Raw genomic sequence first — 9600 nt, 5'->3', positions numbered from 1 at the left:
TAAGAATGAAACATCAGCACAAATAATTGTTTTTCCTGTACAGTTCTATAATTGTACCAGGCACAACACACACCAAGCTGTTTGACCACAGTAAAAGTCCAGAAAATCTTTGTATTATTCAGAGCCCCATTAAATGACACCATATATTGATTATACAGACCCTACTGAGTACTCCACCACCCCACTTTTACATCGGCACAAAATAGTATATTTTTCTCTAATAAGCCCATATGTAATCCATATGCAGTGGATTTACATTGTGGCCAATGGAATGGGTGGAGTAAAATGCCAGCAACACTGCATATTATTCAGTGTCCCTTGAAATGACACCATATATGGATTGTACAGGCTCTAATGAGTATTCCCTACAATACTTTTACTGCGACATCTAGAATAGTTTTTTGCTCTATAAGCCAATATGTATTCAATATACAGTGATTCGCATTGAGAGCGTTTATTTGACCTTGGAACATGTTTTAAAACCAAAACATTTTAAACCTTTAACTAGGCAAGTCAGTTAAGAACAAATTCTTATTTACAATGATGGCCTACCCAAGTCAACCACGGACAAGGCTGTGCCAATTGTGCGCCAATTTGTGGGACACCCAATCACAGCCAGATGTGATGCAGCCTGGATTTGAACCAGGAACTGCAGTAATGCCTTATACTGAAATGCAGTGACAATCACAAGGACACGTGAAACAGATCAGGATGTGACACAGTAAAATGGCTCTTTGGATAGCTTTAACTACAACCTATATCAATGAGCGTTATCATTCTAGCTAACAACTGCTGCATCCAAAATAGTTATTTTGCAAAGATCACAACCAAATATAATCTTAGCGACTGTTCAAGCAAGAAACAAAACATTATTGTAAGTGTATGAGATCCTAAAAATGTTATTTTGTTTAGAAGTAATAAAAACGTAAATGTGTGTTGTGAATAGGCGCAGGTGGCGATGACTTTTTCACTGCCGCCAAGAGTCGCGCTAAGCTTTGCGTGACGTCAGTGTGCCCTGTACTGAACACATGTCTACAAAGGCACAGATACAAAGACGAATCCTCTATCAATCTCTATGGTTCACACTAGTTGACTGCATGTTTGTTCGAGTTTCGATTGGTCTGAACTGTGTGAATTGCTCATATCTGATTGGGTAATCCAGTTTTAGCAACTCCTAGTATCTCCGCCTCACTGCACAGACCCACTCAATGTAAGAGAGACTGCACTCCAATGTAGTCCATCAGAAAGGGTATCTAGCTAACGTTAGCTATAGCCATTTTACTTGGTGCATTTGGTTGTAAGCCGAAGTAAAAAATAATGGCTAAGCAGCTAGGAAAGGATTTGGATTGGATCATTGGGGTGTATGTAGTTTTGTGTCACGAGGGTGCTTGTTGCGTTGCGTACTAAAGGTGGGGAGGTATCACTTGGGTCTTGCTGCCGTCTGTTTACCTAGCCAACTGAATTTGCTACACCAGCAAAGACACATTGGGATGTCCATGAAGCAAGTTCATCGTAAGTTGACATTACACTTTTCATTTCATAAATGCACAATCTTCCTTCGAGTTGCCTCGGGTCTCGCTCATAGGCGATTTGAGGGCTCGCGCTAAATAGCTAGCGGGCAGCAAAACTAGCTGACGTTATTTGCTTATTGCTTGGTATGATCACTGCAATGAATGACCAATATTAAATGTCAACTCGTGTGTTAGTTAAAGCAAAGTAACTAACTTGCTAGCGTGTCTTGTATCGCATGTTAGCTAAGTAGCTAGAATCTAGAACTTTGCCACTCAGCTTTGCTATAGCTAAATATAGATATAACCAAATTGCTATGCATATTATCAGCCAATAGCGATTGTAACTAGTTTGCCTGCTACTGTAACGTCAGTGTACTCTTGATCCCTGGCAACTAACTATAACGTTACCCAACTAGCCAGCTTGTTAGTTGACCTTACACAATAGCCAACTTTAGTTAACGTTAACTACTTGTAGATAGATTCGTGAATGCACCCATGCATTATGTTTAGCTACCGTATAATAACAAGTTAGTAAAGTTTGTGCGCGTGTAGCTACGTCAGTATACTAGCGTATTCATTCTAGCTAGAACGTTAGCTACAGCGAATATTTTCTAACGTCCTCTAAGGCTATAATGCCACAGAGGTGCTTTGAACCTGCCTGTGAAAACACAATGCCGATGGTTGACAAACCAGCTCTTCATGACTAAAACGCTCATATTTTAGACCTCAAACGAAGGATATCAAGCTTAGTAAAAACAACCATATATTATAATACAAAACTATGCAAAAAAAACAAAAAAAAAACAGATTGCATGGGCACTAGTCTGAATCTTTCTCTGGTTGGGTGTGATCTAACCGAATTGTGGGGACGGGACGCCAGTAGAAACACCACTGATTAGGGATGTGTTTGTGTCTAAAGTTAGTTGGAACAGGATGATCCTTTTAAAGACGATGGTGCATGGAGAAGGATGGAAGCGGAATGCCGGAGGTCCATGCAAAATAGGTGGTGGATTTATTAACCAAAAGAGTTACAAACATAAGGATGAGTACATGTAAAATGAAGGGTCCCGGGATATGAGAATGCTATAAGAAAGCTTCATTAATTAGAAGAAAGAAAGAACATTTATACAAAAGTCTCTACAACCTCAGAACAAGCTGGGCCCAGCTAAATACATACACAGCACTGCCCAGCTTGGACTGACCATTACTGCAGTTAAGTAGAGGGTAGGCTACACAACCAGAAGTTCAGGGTAAATGCTTTCAAACATGATCACAATAGGTTTTGAACATTTAGTTTTACACAACATCAATGTCATCATAGTAGCGCAATACATTATTCAATATTTATGCTGCAGTAACATGATATTCAATAGCTATGACACTAGGCCTTTAAACTAACTGCTTTAGCGGCTATTGACTATAGTCAAAACAAATGCTATTTGTCACATCCGCCGACTACATCAGATGTACACTTGACTGTGAAATGCTTACTTATGAACCATTTCCTAACAACGCAGAGTTAAAAAGTATGAAAATTAGCATAAAAAGGAAATATTAACAATAATGATGCTAGATACAGTACTGATACTGAGTCAATGTGCTGGGGTACGAGGTGATTGAGGAAATATTTTTATGTAAGTAGGGGTAACAGTGTCTAGGTAATCAGGATAGATAATAAACAGGGTAGCAGCAGCGTGTGTGTAGTGCAGTGTGAGTAAAGTCCAGTGCCAGTGCGTAAGTGCCATACCAAGCGGTGATGCAACCTGTCAAGATGTTCTCAATGGTGCAGCTGTGAAATTTTGAGGATCTGAAGGGCCCATGCCAAATCTTTTCAGCCTTGTGAGGGGGATGAAGCGTTGTTGTGCCCTCTTCACGACTGTGTTGGTGTGTTAGGACCATGATAGGTCCTTAGTGATGTGAGCACCGAGGAACTTTAAGTTCTCAACCCGCTCCACTACAGCCCTGTTGATGTGAATGGGGGCGTGCTTGGCCCTCCATTTTATGAAGTCCACGATCAGTTCCTTTGTCTTACTGACATTGAGGGAGAGGTTGTTGTCCTGGCACCACACTACCAGGTCTCTGACCTCCCTATAGGCTGTCTCATCGGTGATCAGGCCTACCACCATTGTGTCATCTGCAAACTTAATGATGGTGTTTGCGTTGTGCATGGCCACGCAGTCGTGGGTGAATAGGGAGTACAGGAGGAGATTAAGCACACACCTCAGAGGGCCCCCGTGTTCAGGGTCAGCGTGGCGGATGTGTTGTTGCCTACCCTCACCACCTGGGGGCGGCCCATCAGGAAATCCAGGATTCAGTTGCAGCGGGAGTTGTTTAATCCAAGGGTCCTTATCTGAGTGATGAGCTTGGAGGGCGCTATCAATGAAATGTATTTATAAAGCCCTTTTAATTATTATTTTTTTTTACATCAGCCGACGTCACAAAGTGCTATACAGAAACCCAGCCTAAAACCAAACCGGACAGGAAGATCACGTCAGAGACTCAACCCACTCAAGTGACGCACCCCTCCTAGGAACGGCATGGAAGAGCACCAGTAAGCCAGTGACTCAGCCCCCGTAATAGAGTTAGAGGCAGAGAATCCCCGTGGCGAGAGAAGAACCAGCCAGGCAGAGACAGCAAGGGCGGTTCGTCGCTCCAGTGCCTTTCCGTTCACCTTCGCACGCCTGGGCCAGACTACACTCAATCATAGGCCCTACTGAAGAGATGAGTCTTCAATAAAGACTTAAAGGTCGATACCGAGTCTGTGCCTCTCACATGGATAGGCAGACCATTCCATAAAAATGGAGCTCTATAGGAGAAAGCCCTGCCTCCAGCTGTTTGCTTAAAAATTCTAGGGACAATAAGCAGGCCTGTGTCTTGTGACCGAAGCGTACATGTCGGTATGTACGGCAGGACCAAATCGGAAAGATGTATAGGAGCAAGCCCAAGTAATGCTTTGTAGGTTAGCAGTAAAACCTTAATCAGCCCTAGCCTTAACAGGAAGCCAGTGTAGAGAGGCTAGCACTGGAGTAATATGATAAAAAAAATTGGTTCTAGTCAAGCCGGAAAATAGAGCATTGCAGTAGTCTAATCTAGAAGTGACAAAAGCATGGATACATTTTGCTGCATAATTTTTGGACAGAAAGTTTCAGATTTTTGCAATGTTACGTAGATGGAAAAAAGCTGTCCTTGAAACAGTCTTGATATGTTCATCAAAAGAGAGATCAGGGTCCAGAGTAACGCAGAGGTCCTTTATTTTTTGTTTTGTTTTATTTGACACGACTATACATCGATCAAGATTAATTGTCAGATCCAACAGAAGATCTTTGTTTCTTGGGATCTAGAACTAGCATCTCTTTTGTTCGAGTTTAAAATTAAAACATTTGCAGCCATCCACTTCCTTATGTCTGAAACACAGGCTTCCAGGGAGGGCAATTGTGGGGCTTCACTATGTTTCATCGAAATGTACAGCTGTGTATTGTCCACATAGCAGTGAAAGTTAACATTATGTTTCCGAATGACATCACCAAGAGGTAAAATATATATAGTGAAAACAATAGAGGTCCTAAAATGGAACCTTGAGGAACACCAACATTTACAGTTGATTTGTCAGAGGACAAACCATCCACAGAGACAATCTGATATCTTTCTGACAGATAAGATCTAAACCAGGCCAGAACTTGTATGTGTAGACCAATTTGGGTTTCCAATCTCTCCAAAAGAATGTGGTGATCGATGGTATCAAAAGCAGCACTAAGGTCTAGGAGCATGAGGACCGATGCAGAGCCTTGGTCTGACGCCAATAAAAGGTAATTTGCAACCTCCACGAGTGCAGTCTGTGCTATGATGGGGTCTAAAACCAGACTGAAGCATTTCGTATACATTGTTAGTCTTCAGGAAGGCAGTTAGTTGCTGTGCAACAGCTTTTTTTAAAACAATTGAAAGGAATGGGAGATTCGATATATAATTTGTATTTTTTAAAATAATTTCTGGGTCAAGGTTTGGCTTTTTCAAGGGAGGTTTTATTACTGCCACATAAACGGGAGCCGTTTATTATGTTCAACAGGAGGGCGAAGCACAGGAAGCAGCTCTTTTAGTAGTTGGAATAGGGTCCTGTATGCAGATTGAAGATTTAGAGGCCAAGACTATTTTCATCAATGTGTCGAGATATATTATAAAAAAACTTGAGTCTCCCTTGATCCTAGGTTCTGGCAGTGTAGAGCAGACTCAGGACAATTGAGCTTTGGAGAAATATGCAGATTTAAAGAAGAGTCCGTAATTTGCTTTCTAATGATCATGATCTTTTCGTCAAAGAAGTTCATGAATTTATCACTGCGGAAGTGAAAGCCATCCTCTCTTGGGGAATGCTGCTTTTTAGTTAGCTTTTGCGACAGTAGCAAAAATACATTTAGAATTGTTCTTATTCTCCTCAATTAAGTTGAAAAAAAATAGGATGATCGAGCAGCAGTGAGGGCTCTTCGATACTGCATGTTACTGTCTTTCCAAGCTTATCGGAAGACTTCCAGTTTGGTGAAGTGCCGTTTCCATTCCAATTTTCTGGAAGCTTGCTTCAGGGCTTGGGTATTTTCTGTATACCACGGAGCTAGTTTCTGTTGGCAAATTATTTTTGTTTTTAGGAGTGCGACTGCATCTAGGGTATTATGCAAGGTTAAATTAAGTTCCTCAGTTAGGTGGTTAACGGATTGTTATACTCTGACGTCCTTGGGTGGAAGGAGTATGGAAGGGCATCTAGGAATCTTTGGGTTGTTTGAGAATTTATAGCACAGCTTTTGATGATCCTTGTTTGGGGTCTGAGCAGATTATTTGTTGCGATTGCAAACGTAATAAAATGGTGGTCCAGTAGTCCAGGATTATGAGGAAAAAACATTAAGATCCACAATATTTATTCCACGGGACAAAACTAGGTCCAGAGTATGACTGACAGTGAGTAGGTCCAGAGACATGCTGGACAAAACCCACTGAGTCGATGATGGCTCCAAAAGCCTTTTGGAGTGGGTCTGTGGACTTTTCCATTTGAATATTAAAGTCACCAAAAATTTGAATATTATCTGCCATGACTACAAGGTCCGATAGGAATTCAGGGAACTCAGTGAGGAACGCTGTATACGGCCCAGGAGGCCTGTAAACAGTAGCTATAAAAAGTGATTGAGAAGGCTGCATAGATTTCATGACTAGAAGCTCAAAAGACAAATGCACTTTTTGTGTGTTTTTTTTAAGGTAAATTGAAATTTGGTTTTGTAAATGTTAGCAACACCTCCGACCTTTGCAGGAAGTGCAGGGGATATGGTCACTAGTTTAACCAGGAGGAGAGGCCTCATTTAACACAGTAAATTCATCAGGCTTAAGCCATGTTTCAGTTAGGCCAATCACATCAAGATTATGATCAGTGATTAGTTCATTGACTATAACTGCCTTGGAAGTGAGGGATCCAACATTAAGTAGCCCTATTTTGAGATGTGAGATATCACAATCTATTTCAATAATGACAGGAATGGAGGAGGTCTTTATTCCAGTGATTGCTTAGGCGTACACCGCCATGTTTAGTTTTGCCCAACCTAGATCGACGTACAGACATGGTCTCAATGGGGATAGCTGAGCTGAATACTCTGACTGTGCTAGTGGCATACACCACTAAGCTGGCAGGCTGGTGATCTCATTGTGGAGTTAGAGCCCTGTTTATGTTCATAGATAAGATGAGAGCAATCCTCCAGCTAGGATGGAGTCCTTTACTCCTCAGCAGGCCAGGCTTGGTCCTGTTTGTGGGTGAGTCCCAGAAAGAGGGCCAATTATCTACAAATTATATATTTTGGGAGGGGCAGGAAGTTTTCAACCAGCGAGTTGTGAGACTGCTGTAGAGCTCATTACTCCCCCTAACTGGGAGGGGTCCAGAGACAATTACTTGATGCCGACACATCTTTCTAGGTGATAAACACGCTAAAGCTATGTTGCGCTTGGTAACCTCTGACTGTTTCACCCTAACATCGTTGGTGCCGACGTGGATAACAATATCCCTATGCTCTACACTCGCCAGTTTTTGCCTTAGCCAGCACCATCTTCAGATTATCATTAACGTCGGTAGCCCTGCCCCTTGGCAAACAGTGTTGGATCGCTGGATGATTCTTTAAGTCTAATACTGCGGGTAATGGAGTCGTCAATGACTAGGGTTTTCAATGTGTCAGAGCTAATGGTGGGAGGCTTCGGCGTCTCAGACCCCGTAACAGGTGGAGCAGAGACCAGAGAAGGCTCGGCCTCTGACTCCGACTCATTGTTTAAGAGAACTGGTTGAAAGTTTGTCGGCTGAATGAGCGACACCGGTTGAGCATTTCCTTCAAGAAGCCATGAGAAAATATTTTGGCTGCGGGGACTGTGCGAGGGGATTTATACTACAATCTGTACTTATTTGTGGCACAGATGCTTCTACTGTATATTATGAGTACAGCGACTGCAATTAGAATGCCTAGTGTTTATGCTACTACTTGGCTTTGGCTTTTTTTTTTTTTACGTTGGCAGGTAGCAAAGTAAGTCTAGCAACAAAATGCACAGCAGCAGGTAAACAAGTCCACAAGTTGTGACAGGAAATGACATCAGCACTCAATAGACCTTTCTAGTGGAGTTGAATGTTGAGATGTAGTCAATGAACAGTATTCTCACATAGGTGTTCCTTTTGTCCAGGTAGGAAAGGGCTGTGTGGAGTGCAATAGAGATTGCGTCATCTGTTGGGACAGTATGCGAATTGGAGTGGGTCCAGGGTGTTTGGGATGATGGTGTTGTGTGAGCACTGACCAGCCAAAGCATTTCATGGCTACAGATGTGATTGCTATGGGGTGAAAGTAATTTAGACAGGTTATCTTGCTGTTCTTGGGCAGAGGGACTGTGGTAGACTGCTTGAAACATGTAGGTATTAAGGACTGGGCCAGGGAGAGTTTGAAAATAAAATGTCTTACTCCCATCGGCTACAGCGAGGGGGATCACACAGTCGTCCGGAACAGCTGTTTCTCTCAGCATGGTTTGGTGTTGCTTGGTAGCATCGTCTGGTAGGCTGGTGTCACTGGGCAGCTCACGGCTGGGTTCCCCTTTGTGATCCGTGATAGTTTGCAAGCCCTGCCACATCCGAACAGTCAGAGCTAGTGTAGTAAGATTCAATCTTAGTCCTGTATTGACACTTTGTCTGTTTGATGGTTCGTCGCAGGGCGTAGCTTTATTTCTTATGTGTCCTGATCCTTGAAAGCGGCAGCTCTAGGCTTTAGCTCAGTGCGACTGTTGCCTATAATCCATTGCTTCTGGTTGGGATCTGTACGTACGGTCACTGTGGGGACGACAACATCGATTCACTTAATAATGAAGCCGGTGACTAATGCCATCTGATGAATCCTGGAACTTATTCCAATCTGTGCTATCGAAACAATCATGTAGCTGTAGAATCGGACCACTTCTGTATTGAGCATGTCACTGGTACTTCCTGTTTTGAGTTTTTGCTTGTAAGCAGGAATCAGGAGGATCGAGTTGTGGTCAGATTTGTCAAATGGAGGGCGAGAGCTTTGTATGTGTCTGTGGCGTAAAGGTGATCTACAGTTTTTTCGCCTCCAGTTGCATAGGTGACATGCAGGTAGAAATGGTATCTTCTGACTGGGAGAGTTTTGTTAAGCCTCGACGCTTGCTCAAAACATTAACACGCTTCGCTTGCAGTACATTCTTGGAAACATAAAGACTGTATCTTTCATATCAGTGAGAAGTAAGCAAAATATTAAATTACTACACGCCTTTGGATAGGGTTAGTGTTACCACATGGCCATATCTCCATGTTACATCGCTTGTTTACGGAAGACGGACTGAAGACATAATTAGCACAGGTGACAGCCTATCTATCTAACGTGCTCCCAACACTTATGTGTAAGCATAGCTGTGGAGGAAGTGTAGTTCGTCAGCTGAAGGCACGTACATCTTGTGAATCTGTGCAAAACTGCTACAGTAAGTGTATCTTCTTATTCGGCATATTCTGATTTACTTTTCTAAACGTTAAAACACAGTGTCGGAATTGTAGTTCACATGGAGCCAAATGTGCCCGAATGTA

At 42.4% G+C, this 9600-nt stretch overlaps 1 protein-coding gene across 1 annotated transcript in view; it reads left to right on the top strand.

Moving 5' to 3' along the window:
• The first annotated feature begins 1181 nt into the window (after positions 1–1181).
• Positions 1182–9600, top strand: part of LOC110489717 (polypeptide N-acetylgalactosaminyltransferase 11) — a 51047-nt gene continuing 42628 nt past the window's right edge. The window contains exon 1 of the mRNA XM_021562503.2: positions 1182–1512. The gene's annotated coding sequence lies outside the window, so the exon portion shown is untranslated. The remainder of the gene's footprint in view (positions 1513–9600) is intronic.

The sequence above is a fragment of the Oncorhynchus mykiss genome, chromosome 15 (assembly GCF_013265735.2).
Source record: "Oncorhynchus mykiss isolate Arlee chromosome 15, USDA_OmykA_1.1, whole genome shotgun sequence".
NCBI classification, from domain to species: Eukaryota; Metazoa; Chordata; class Actinopteri; order Salmoniformes; family Salmonidae; genus Oncorhynchus; species Oncorhynchus mykiss.
Note: the sequence above shows the minus strand (reverse complement) of the source record. Positions and strands in the feature narration are given on the sequence as shown.